At 35.3% G+C, this 8,103-nt stretch overlaps 1 long non-coding RNA gene across 1 annotated transcript; it reads right to left on the bottom strand.

Moving 5' to 3' along the window:
* Nucleotides 1-1,887: 1,887 nt before the first annotated feature.
* On the bottom strand, nucleotides 1,888-5,762 carry LOC130592216 (uncharacterized). Its single transcript, XR_008970470.1, has 2 exons — nucleotides 3,820-5,762; nucleotides 1,888-2,162 (listed from the first exon to the last, which is right to left on the bottom strand). It is a non-coding gene; the product is annotated as an uncharacterized LOC130592216 (long non-coding RNA).
* Nucleotides 5,763-8,103: the final 2,341 nt, after the last annotated feature.

The raw sequence follows: 8,103 nt of genomic DNA, 5'->3' as shown, positions 1-8,103 counted from the left end.
ACCAATGCTATATCCTCATCATGTCCCCACCTTTCTTTTAGTATCTTATCTTTACCTTTTCCACCTTGTCCGCTTCATCTTCATCATCATCATCATAAGCATCATCATCGTCTCCGAGTTGTTGAGTTTGGTAATAATCTCCAACCGGTATTCTGTTATTGCTCCCGTCTCCCCCTGGAGTTGTAGGATTTTGATCCATATATTGAGACATTGGATGAGAGATTCACCGGAGTATGGGGCGAGGTTTCGAAATTAGAAGTTGTTGACTTTGGAGTACAAATGCTTGGAATAAGGCTTTGATTTGAGGGTTATTGAGCATATTTGGATCAAAAGCAATATTAGTATTTTGACGATTTGGGTTTTGTTCAAAATTTTAATTTTGTTGGAAATTTGGATTTTGTGGGGAATTTGAATTTTGTTGGAAATTTGGATTACGTTGGAAATTAGAATTTTGTGGGGAGTTAGATTGTTGGATATTAGATTTGTGGGGAATTTGGATTTTGTGGGTGGTTGAGATTAAATTGATAATTTGGGGTTCTTTGAGGCCTATTTCCATAATTAGAATTATTAGGATTCATAATTATGGATAATTTGTTTGGAAGTATTTAAAGAGTAGAGGAATAAAACGTATAATTAAGATGAGAAAAATTAGAGAAATTAAAGATTGGAAAAGGTAGAGAAATTTGAATGTATCTAAAATATGGCATAATTGGCTCTATTTATAGACAATTAAAAATATGAACGTTGGTAATTTTTTTTTTAATTAGCAGATTTTTTTAAATGGCCAAAATTATGTAACGGCTATTTAAGAAATTACCGTTGCTTTTAAAGGGGAAAAGGAGACAATTGGCGGCATTTGGTTGGGTGACTGGGCGTGCATCAGTCTGCCCATGCCAGCCTGTTCAGCAATTTTTTTTTTAACTCCCAAGTGGTCCATAGCCACGTGTAAGCTCGTGGTTTCTTCTTCATTTGGGCACCTCCCCTAGAATTAGAGCATGCTCATTAAATGGGGAACAACCCCACTCATGTGGAGGCCCATTTGAGGAGAGAGACTACATATGGGGAGGGTATTTTTACCCATTGGAGGTGCTCTAATGACCCAAAAAAAAAAGAACACCATCCATCTCTATCCTACATTTTACTATACTCCATCCCATTTTTTCTCTCCTACATCAATATATTTCTATACCTCTTGATATTTATAATATCATACAAGATTATAAATTAATTATTTTGTATATTAACGATCCTAAATAAATTCAACTAGTAGTATTTAATTTCGATTAAAAAATTCTTCAATAATAAAAGGTTTCAAAAATAGTTATTCATGTGTGTACAATGTAGATAGAAAATAATTAGTTTCAGAAGTGTGTCAAAATATAGCAAATTAGATGTCTATATATGGATCTAAAAAAGATAGGACCATTGGTGAAATTTTTATTTTTGTTAAATTTGTATTTTTTAAGTTATTCAAATTACAAAATTTGAATTACAAAAAAATAACCTTTATAATACACTGTCGTCACATGTCCACAAATGGTTGGATTGGATCATAAGATGACCAACCATGGTTTGGATCATAAGATGACCAACCATGGTTTGGATCATAAATACGTACAAATATCAAAAAACTATGGATGCAACCCCATGTTTTTTTTAGCAAGGTTCATTACTCAAATTGATGTCCAAGAAAACCATGAGTGGGCATGCTCCAATTTCAAGCCTCCATGTTTGTGCTTTTTTCACCATGGGTAAGCAATCTCATCCTTAAGCTTATGTTTTTTCTCCAAGTGGAAGAAATTTTCATTATCACTCATTACCACCTACAAGGTGGAAGGGAATGCAATTTTAAGAAGAAAAATAGACATTATATGTAACACCCCAGAATTTTAAAGCAGAAAATAAAGAAATAATAATAATAGAAGTATAGGACGATGGCGGAAACATCGTCTTCTGGGAATGTCACTACTACAAGAAATGCGTTTAATTATCTAAGTGATAAAACCAACATAAATAAATAGTATAAATAAATTAAATTGATAACCAAAAGAATAAACTAACTCTTAAATTAATATAAGAGTCTAGGCCTAAAACCTCTAACATTTTAATGCTCACAACTCAACCCGAGCCCAAAACCAAAAAAAGATTCTCATCAGCAAATCCTGCAAAAATATACAACAAACATCCACAATCAGTGGGGAGTAACTAACAGCTTTCCCAGCTCAATTAGGATCCACATACGAGTTATCAAGCATTAATAAATAAGTCTCAATCAACATAAAAGATCAAACTGAACCAAATAACAGCAAAACAACAACTAACAATTTAACATGGTTAAATAAAGTACATCATGATTAATAAACTTAATATAAGCATACAAGATCAATAACATAAGCGTCCATAATAATATAACAAAAATATTATAAATAGCTTTTGAGAAAGAGCAGAACGCTAGTGGATCGCAACCCACTTCCTAAGGTTTGTCAGATCGAAATCTCCAGACAGCCTATGGGCTTACGTTCCCTACTTCCTGTGTCTAAGAATGGCCAAACTCCCGATGCAGGATAGTACCCAGCTCAGTACTTCCCAACCTCTCGGACGACAACAATTAACCCAGGTAATACCCCTAAATCGCAACCTAGGTGGTTGGCATGTTCTTCACCGAGGACTACATCTATCCCACCGGATATCTTAATCTCAATAAAATATTTCCACAAATAAATACAATAATTTATTCATCAAATATAATAATAAGGATGCCCTTCAGGCCTTACACCTAAAATCAGCAGAAACTAGGATCGCAATCCAAGAGTCTCAATTCAACCATATTTATTCCTCTCAAAGAATAGTAATATAATACTAATAAAAATCATTTCACCCAACTGAAAAGAATAAATCTTTCTTCAACATAAATATACACCAAAAACACAGTATAAACAGATACTCCAACTACTAAACTCTCGTTGTCTGAGTTTGGGTACAAGGTTAATTACAATGTTAGTCATAATACCCCCGGTACATAACTCTTGGCGAAACGGTACTAAAGACAGTATTATTCTCCCTTGAGTACTGTAACGTCGACAACTTAGATATTGATTTATGAAACTACAACATTTATATGCATAACCTGACAACTGATAAACCAACTCATAAACACATGTACAACTACAAATTCCAATCCATCTAATACACACAGCAAAAATAGAAGGGAAGGAGACAAAAACGAAAGAGAAAAAAAAAACAGCAGACCTTTAAATCAATACCAAGCATACTATCATAAACTACTTGCAACAAAACTCTTGAACCTTAACAAGCTACCACGCATGCTACCATGCAATACATGCGTGCCTATAAAAAGAATTTTAAGGAAACTACTAACCAAAACCATGCTGAACTCTCAAGAAGTAAAACACAACAATCACATTTTTCAAAGTGAGAAACAATCACGTTTTGTGAATAGAAACCACAATTGACCATACTACACACGTTATGTTCACTCCATCACTCTTCCATAAACCATGTTCACTACAACAGAAAATTCATCACATGATAAGAGTTGACTAGCACATAACATCCTGAAACAATGATACTGAAACATATAAATAAAACTTCATGATAAACCCTCCAAGTAGACAACAAAACTCACAAGTTCTCCTAACAATGACATACTCATACTATTCATAAAAACTCATGAAACAAGCATATAACATGGAGTTATTCCAACTCAAAATTTCTAAAATCAATACTAACTCAACTTAAGTATTAAAACTAGATAAATCCTAAAAGAACACTAATTGTACTCGGATCGCCATTAGTTACCTTTGAAGACCTCCAATTGCTTGCATTTTTATCACGTACTGCTCTGCTCCGATCTCGATTCCCGTCAATGTGTAGCTCTGATTTAAAATCTCTCCGGTCATAATGAATGCCCAGATGTCCTAAACATTTTGTCCAAATTTCAGGGAGATCCAACGGTTAGATCTCCGGTGATAGTCATTTTCGTGAAGGTACGATAGGAAAACAAAACCGGGTGACCCGTCTGATTGAAACAGAAACTGCGACCAATTCTTCCAGTATCTTCAAAAACGAATGACACCACGAGCAAGATCTCTCCGATTAGATGAATTTCGAATACTCACACGTCCAATTCCGATAAGAGACGAAAGAGATATGAGGCAAACAAGATTGGTGTGCAGAAATGGCCGAAAATGCGAGAAGGGAGAAGGTGGCGTGAAGGGAGTTTTTGTTTTAGTGCAGCAAAAAAAAAATGATGAGATGGTTCATATTATAAGCAAAGGTTTAATTGCATTAAGATGGGTTAATGGGGGGAATGGCTCTTCACCTTTTGGTGGTTACAAAGAGGGATAGATAGAAGATGCTAATACTATGCTTAATAGTTCTCCTCTAAAATTTTGGACAACATAAGAAGGATAAAGAATTCTTTATGTTGGTCGACCCATACTATATACAACACTTAAAAACTAAAATCACACGCTACCTAAATTTATCGAATTACTAACTATATGATAAAATAAATACGCACATTATATACACTATAAATCAATAATCACAACAACATAACACAATATAAATAATTATACACTTAAAAAAAATAGTTTTTAATAATAAATTATTTTATTTTAATAGAAAATGTCATTTTAATGTAGACAACACCAAAAATAATGAGTGAAAATTACGTGGTGTTACATTATAGGATAAATAGCATTAACATGAAAATAAACAATAATCATTTTTACAAATTTATATACAAATTAATTCTTATTACCACTATTTTATAACCAATTAACAAATGGATCGTTAATGCATGAGAGATCTTTTACAAATGAGGTCTTGTTTGGTTGACAAAACAAATCATGGGAAGTGCAAATTCCTAGGAAGTAGAAATATATGAAGTTGTTTGGTTGACAAAACCCTGGGAATTTGCACTTCCTAAGAAGTTCTACTTCCTCTAAAATAGGACTGTTCAACGGGCCGGGTTCAGGCCGGGCCGGGCTGAAGTGAGATGGGTTGGGTCGGGACGGGCTATAGTTTAAACAGCAACGAGCCTGGCCGGGTCGAAGCCCGTGAGACCCGGCCCAACCCGAGCCCATTTCAAGAATATTGCAAAGGTGTTAGTAAACTTCTCAAACTTTTCATTTACTGTAAAATTACAAAGTATGTCAAATTAGAGGTACTAATTAAAAGGCACAAATTCACCTCAATCAAAACAATAAATAAATAAATTTAATTAACACCTACGATTAAAACTCCCAGACCTTTTGAAAAAATTGTTTTTGTATCATAAAAAAAATCCCAAATTTACAAAAGAAAAAAGAAATGGAAGAGGAAGATGAAGAAGCAAGCAGCGAAGAGAGAGAAAATAAAAAAAAATCAGATTGAAGATGAAGAAGCAAACAACGAAGAGAGAGAAAATAAAAAAAATCAGATTGAAGATGAAGAAGCAAGCAACGAAGAGAGAGAAAATAAAAAAAAAATCAGATTGAAGATGAAGAAGCAAGCAACGAAAAGAGAGAAAAAAAAATCAGATTGAAGATGAAGAAGCAGCTTGATGGCAGCCAACTCTACATTTTTTTGGGAAGGAGAGAGAGAGTCAGATGATAAGAGGAAATAAGAGAGAGCCCTTTCTTCAACCTTATTTAAGCCCACCCCACCATATTTCCCATACAACCCGTTTATAGCCCGGACCTTTTTGAACCCAACCCTCCGAAGCCCTCTTACAAACGGGCCGGATCAAGGCTGAAAATGGGGGCCCGACCCGTTGAACACCCCTACTTCAAAATGGAGGAAGTTATTTACCTAGGGGGACCTTCTTAAAAAATATGACTTCATATTGTCAACCAAACACAATTTTACACTTTCTAGAAATTTCAAATACATGGGAAAAATAACTTCTTAGAAAATATGACTTCCCATATATAACCAAACAAGGCCTGAGAAGAAATCTATATGTTAATCCCGATTTCTATAGCCTTAAAAAAAAACCATGGTTAAATCTTAGCTTCAACAGGCTAACAGCTTAATGTGTGCTTTTCATACAAGAGCAGACCTCCTAACTAAAATCTCGCGATACGGTTGTCAAAATATCGCACACAAGATGTCATAAATTACAATTCACACCAAAGTTTAGGATGATAAGATAATGATTTCTTTCTTTTCATTTGTAAAAAGGAATTAACAAACTCATATTATAAACGTAACTAGGTAGCCATGTATTATTATATTAACAAGTCCAAAGAAAAAGAGAAAAGGTCTAAGATGTCCTTACATAAATAGATTATGACTTATGAGTAAATAAAAACAATATGGAGTACTCTATTTCTCTTTCTTAGTTACTTCCTTTAAAGATCTTTGTTGTTTTTCCTTGCTTGTGTTAGCTGCACATCACGCAGGTTTTGTTAGATCCGAAGAAAAAGATGCCAAAAGAAAATCTAATAAATTTAAACTACTTTATTTTATTATATTGCTCTTCCAAGCGTCCAAGAATACCTTTTACAAATCCCCCAACCTCACAAAAAATTAGTCCAACTCTTTGTTACAGAATAAAAAGACTCAATATTGTTTGAAATAATCATTAATGAAGATAGTGGGGGAAAAGGTAAATTTTGGAGGATAAAAGGTTAAATTATGTTAACTTATCATAATCTCTCGAAAATTTTTTTGTCTGCCTATAATTAATAAAGACTTGTTTAGAGTTGTAGTAATAAATCAAACTTAATATAATAATAATTTTTTTAATGCTCTATTAGTAGTAGGTTGTCTATCCGTTGGATAGGTGAAACAATGTTTCAATTTCACTATACATTAAAGATCTATTTACTGTAGCAATAGAAACCCACCACACAAGATAAGGAAGAAAAAGAGTATGAAATTAGTTCTTTTTTGTTCATTTAAATAGAAAGAGAATGTGATTGTGATTTGAGAGAGGGTAGAGTTATATCGGTTCGTTCTTTCAACAAACATTTCAAAGAAGCTACATATTTTACTACTACAACCTTACACCACCATCCCTTATTCAACTGGCAAACATATTCTAAAACCCAGAACCAATAATAGACTATATCCTTAAAACCTCGGACGAACCAACTTACACCAATTAAAAAAATCCACCAAACTTATAAGTAACATAGTTAGGGGGAAGGAAAAAGGGAAGCCCAACGACTAGGGGGAATGGAAGGGGATGCCCGAATAAAACAAACCAACAACAAGGGGAGAGTAATTTGACTGAAAACTTGAACAGGGGATGGGGTTGGGACTCGGCTGAACCACTCGAACATGGGAGGGTGAAGGAGAGGGGAAGCTCGAGTAACTAAAACAAGAGAGGCGGAGGGGAAGCACGACGAAGGAATAGGGAAGGGGGAAGGACACACGATAGATGCGACTGGGGAGGGAAGTTAAACTGAAACGAAAACCACCTAAGGATGTAACGGCACACAAAAGAGTGTGTGGTAGATGATGCGACAGCGGGGCGATGGGAGGGGGAGACTCGACGTACCACAGGGAAGGGGGAGGGGGAGGAGAAGACATTCACTAAAACTAATAACGAAAATTAGAAGTAAAGAAGCGAATAAGGATACCTTGCCAGCGGTGGCGCTCGCGTTCAGGCGTCGGCAAAGCGCACAGCCGGAGTAGGGAAGCGAGCAGGGAGACTACCCACTGCTGAAACCCACAAAACGCTTCCATAAACAAGTAGGAAAAGGGAAAGGGGGAAGGGGCTCGACGACCACCGGAACAAGGCGGCGCAAGCTAGCGATCGTCGACCCCTTGGGGTTGAGGATGTCGCCTACGATTTCGATAAGTATTTGGGGTTTGAGAGAAAAGTGGCTACGTTTTAATTGTTGACCATTTCCATTACAAATAAACCCAAAAGAGGATGCTCACCAGATGGGGCTCGCTACTGTGTACTTTTGAAAAAGATGGGTTACTCTATTCCAAAACTATAGAATTTACATCTATTGTCCTTAAGCATCCTTCTTAGTTTCAAATTGACATCAGATGGAAGAGAATTAGTTTAGAATCTCTTGCAAAAACAATTTTCATTTTAAATTCCAATTCGAACCCAAATCTACTTCCATAAATGACTCC

Source organism: Beta vulgaris, chromosome 7 (genome assembly GCF_026745355.1).
Source record: "Beta vulgaris subsp. vulgaris cultivar EL10 chromosome 7, EL10.2, whole genome shotgun sequence".
NCBI lineage: Eukaryota > Viridiplantae > Streptophyta > Magnoliopsida > Caryophyllales > Amaranthaceae > Beta > Beta vulgaris.
The sequence above is the reverse complement of the archived record's forward strand: the minus strand, read 5'-3'. Positions and strand labels throughout refer to the sequence as shown.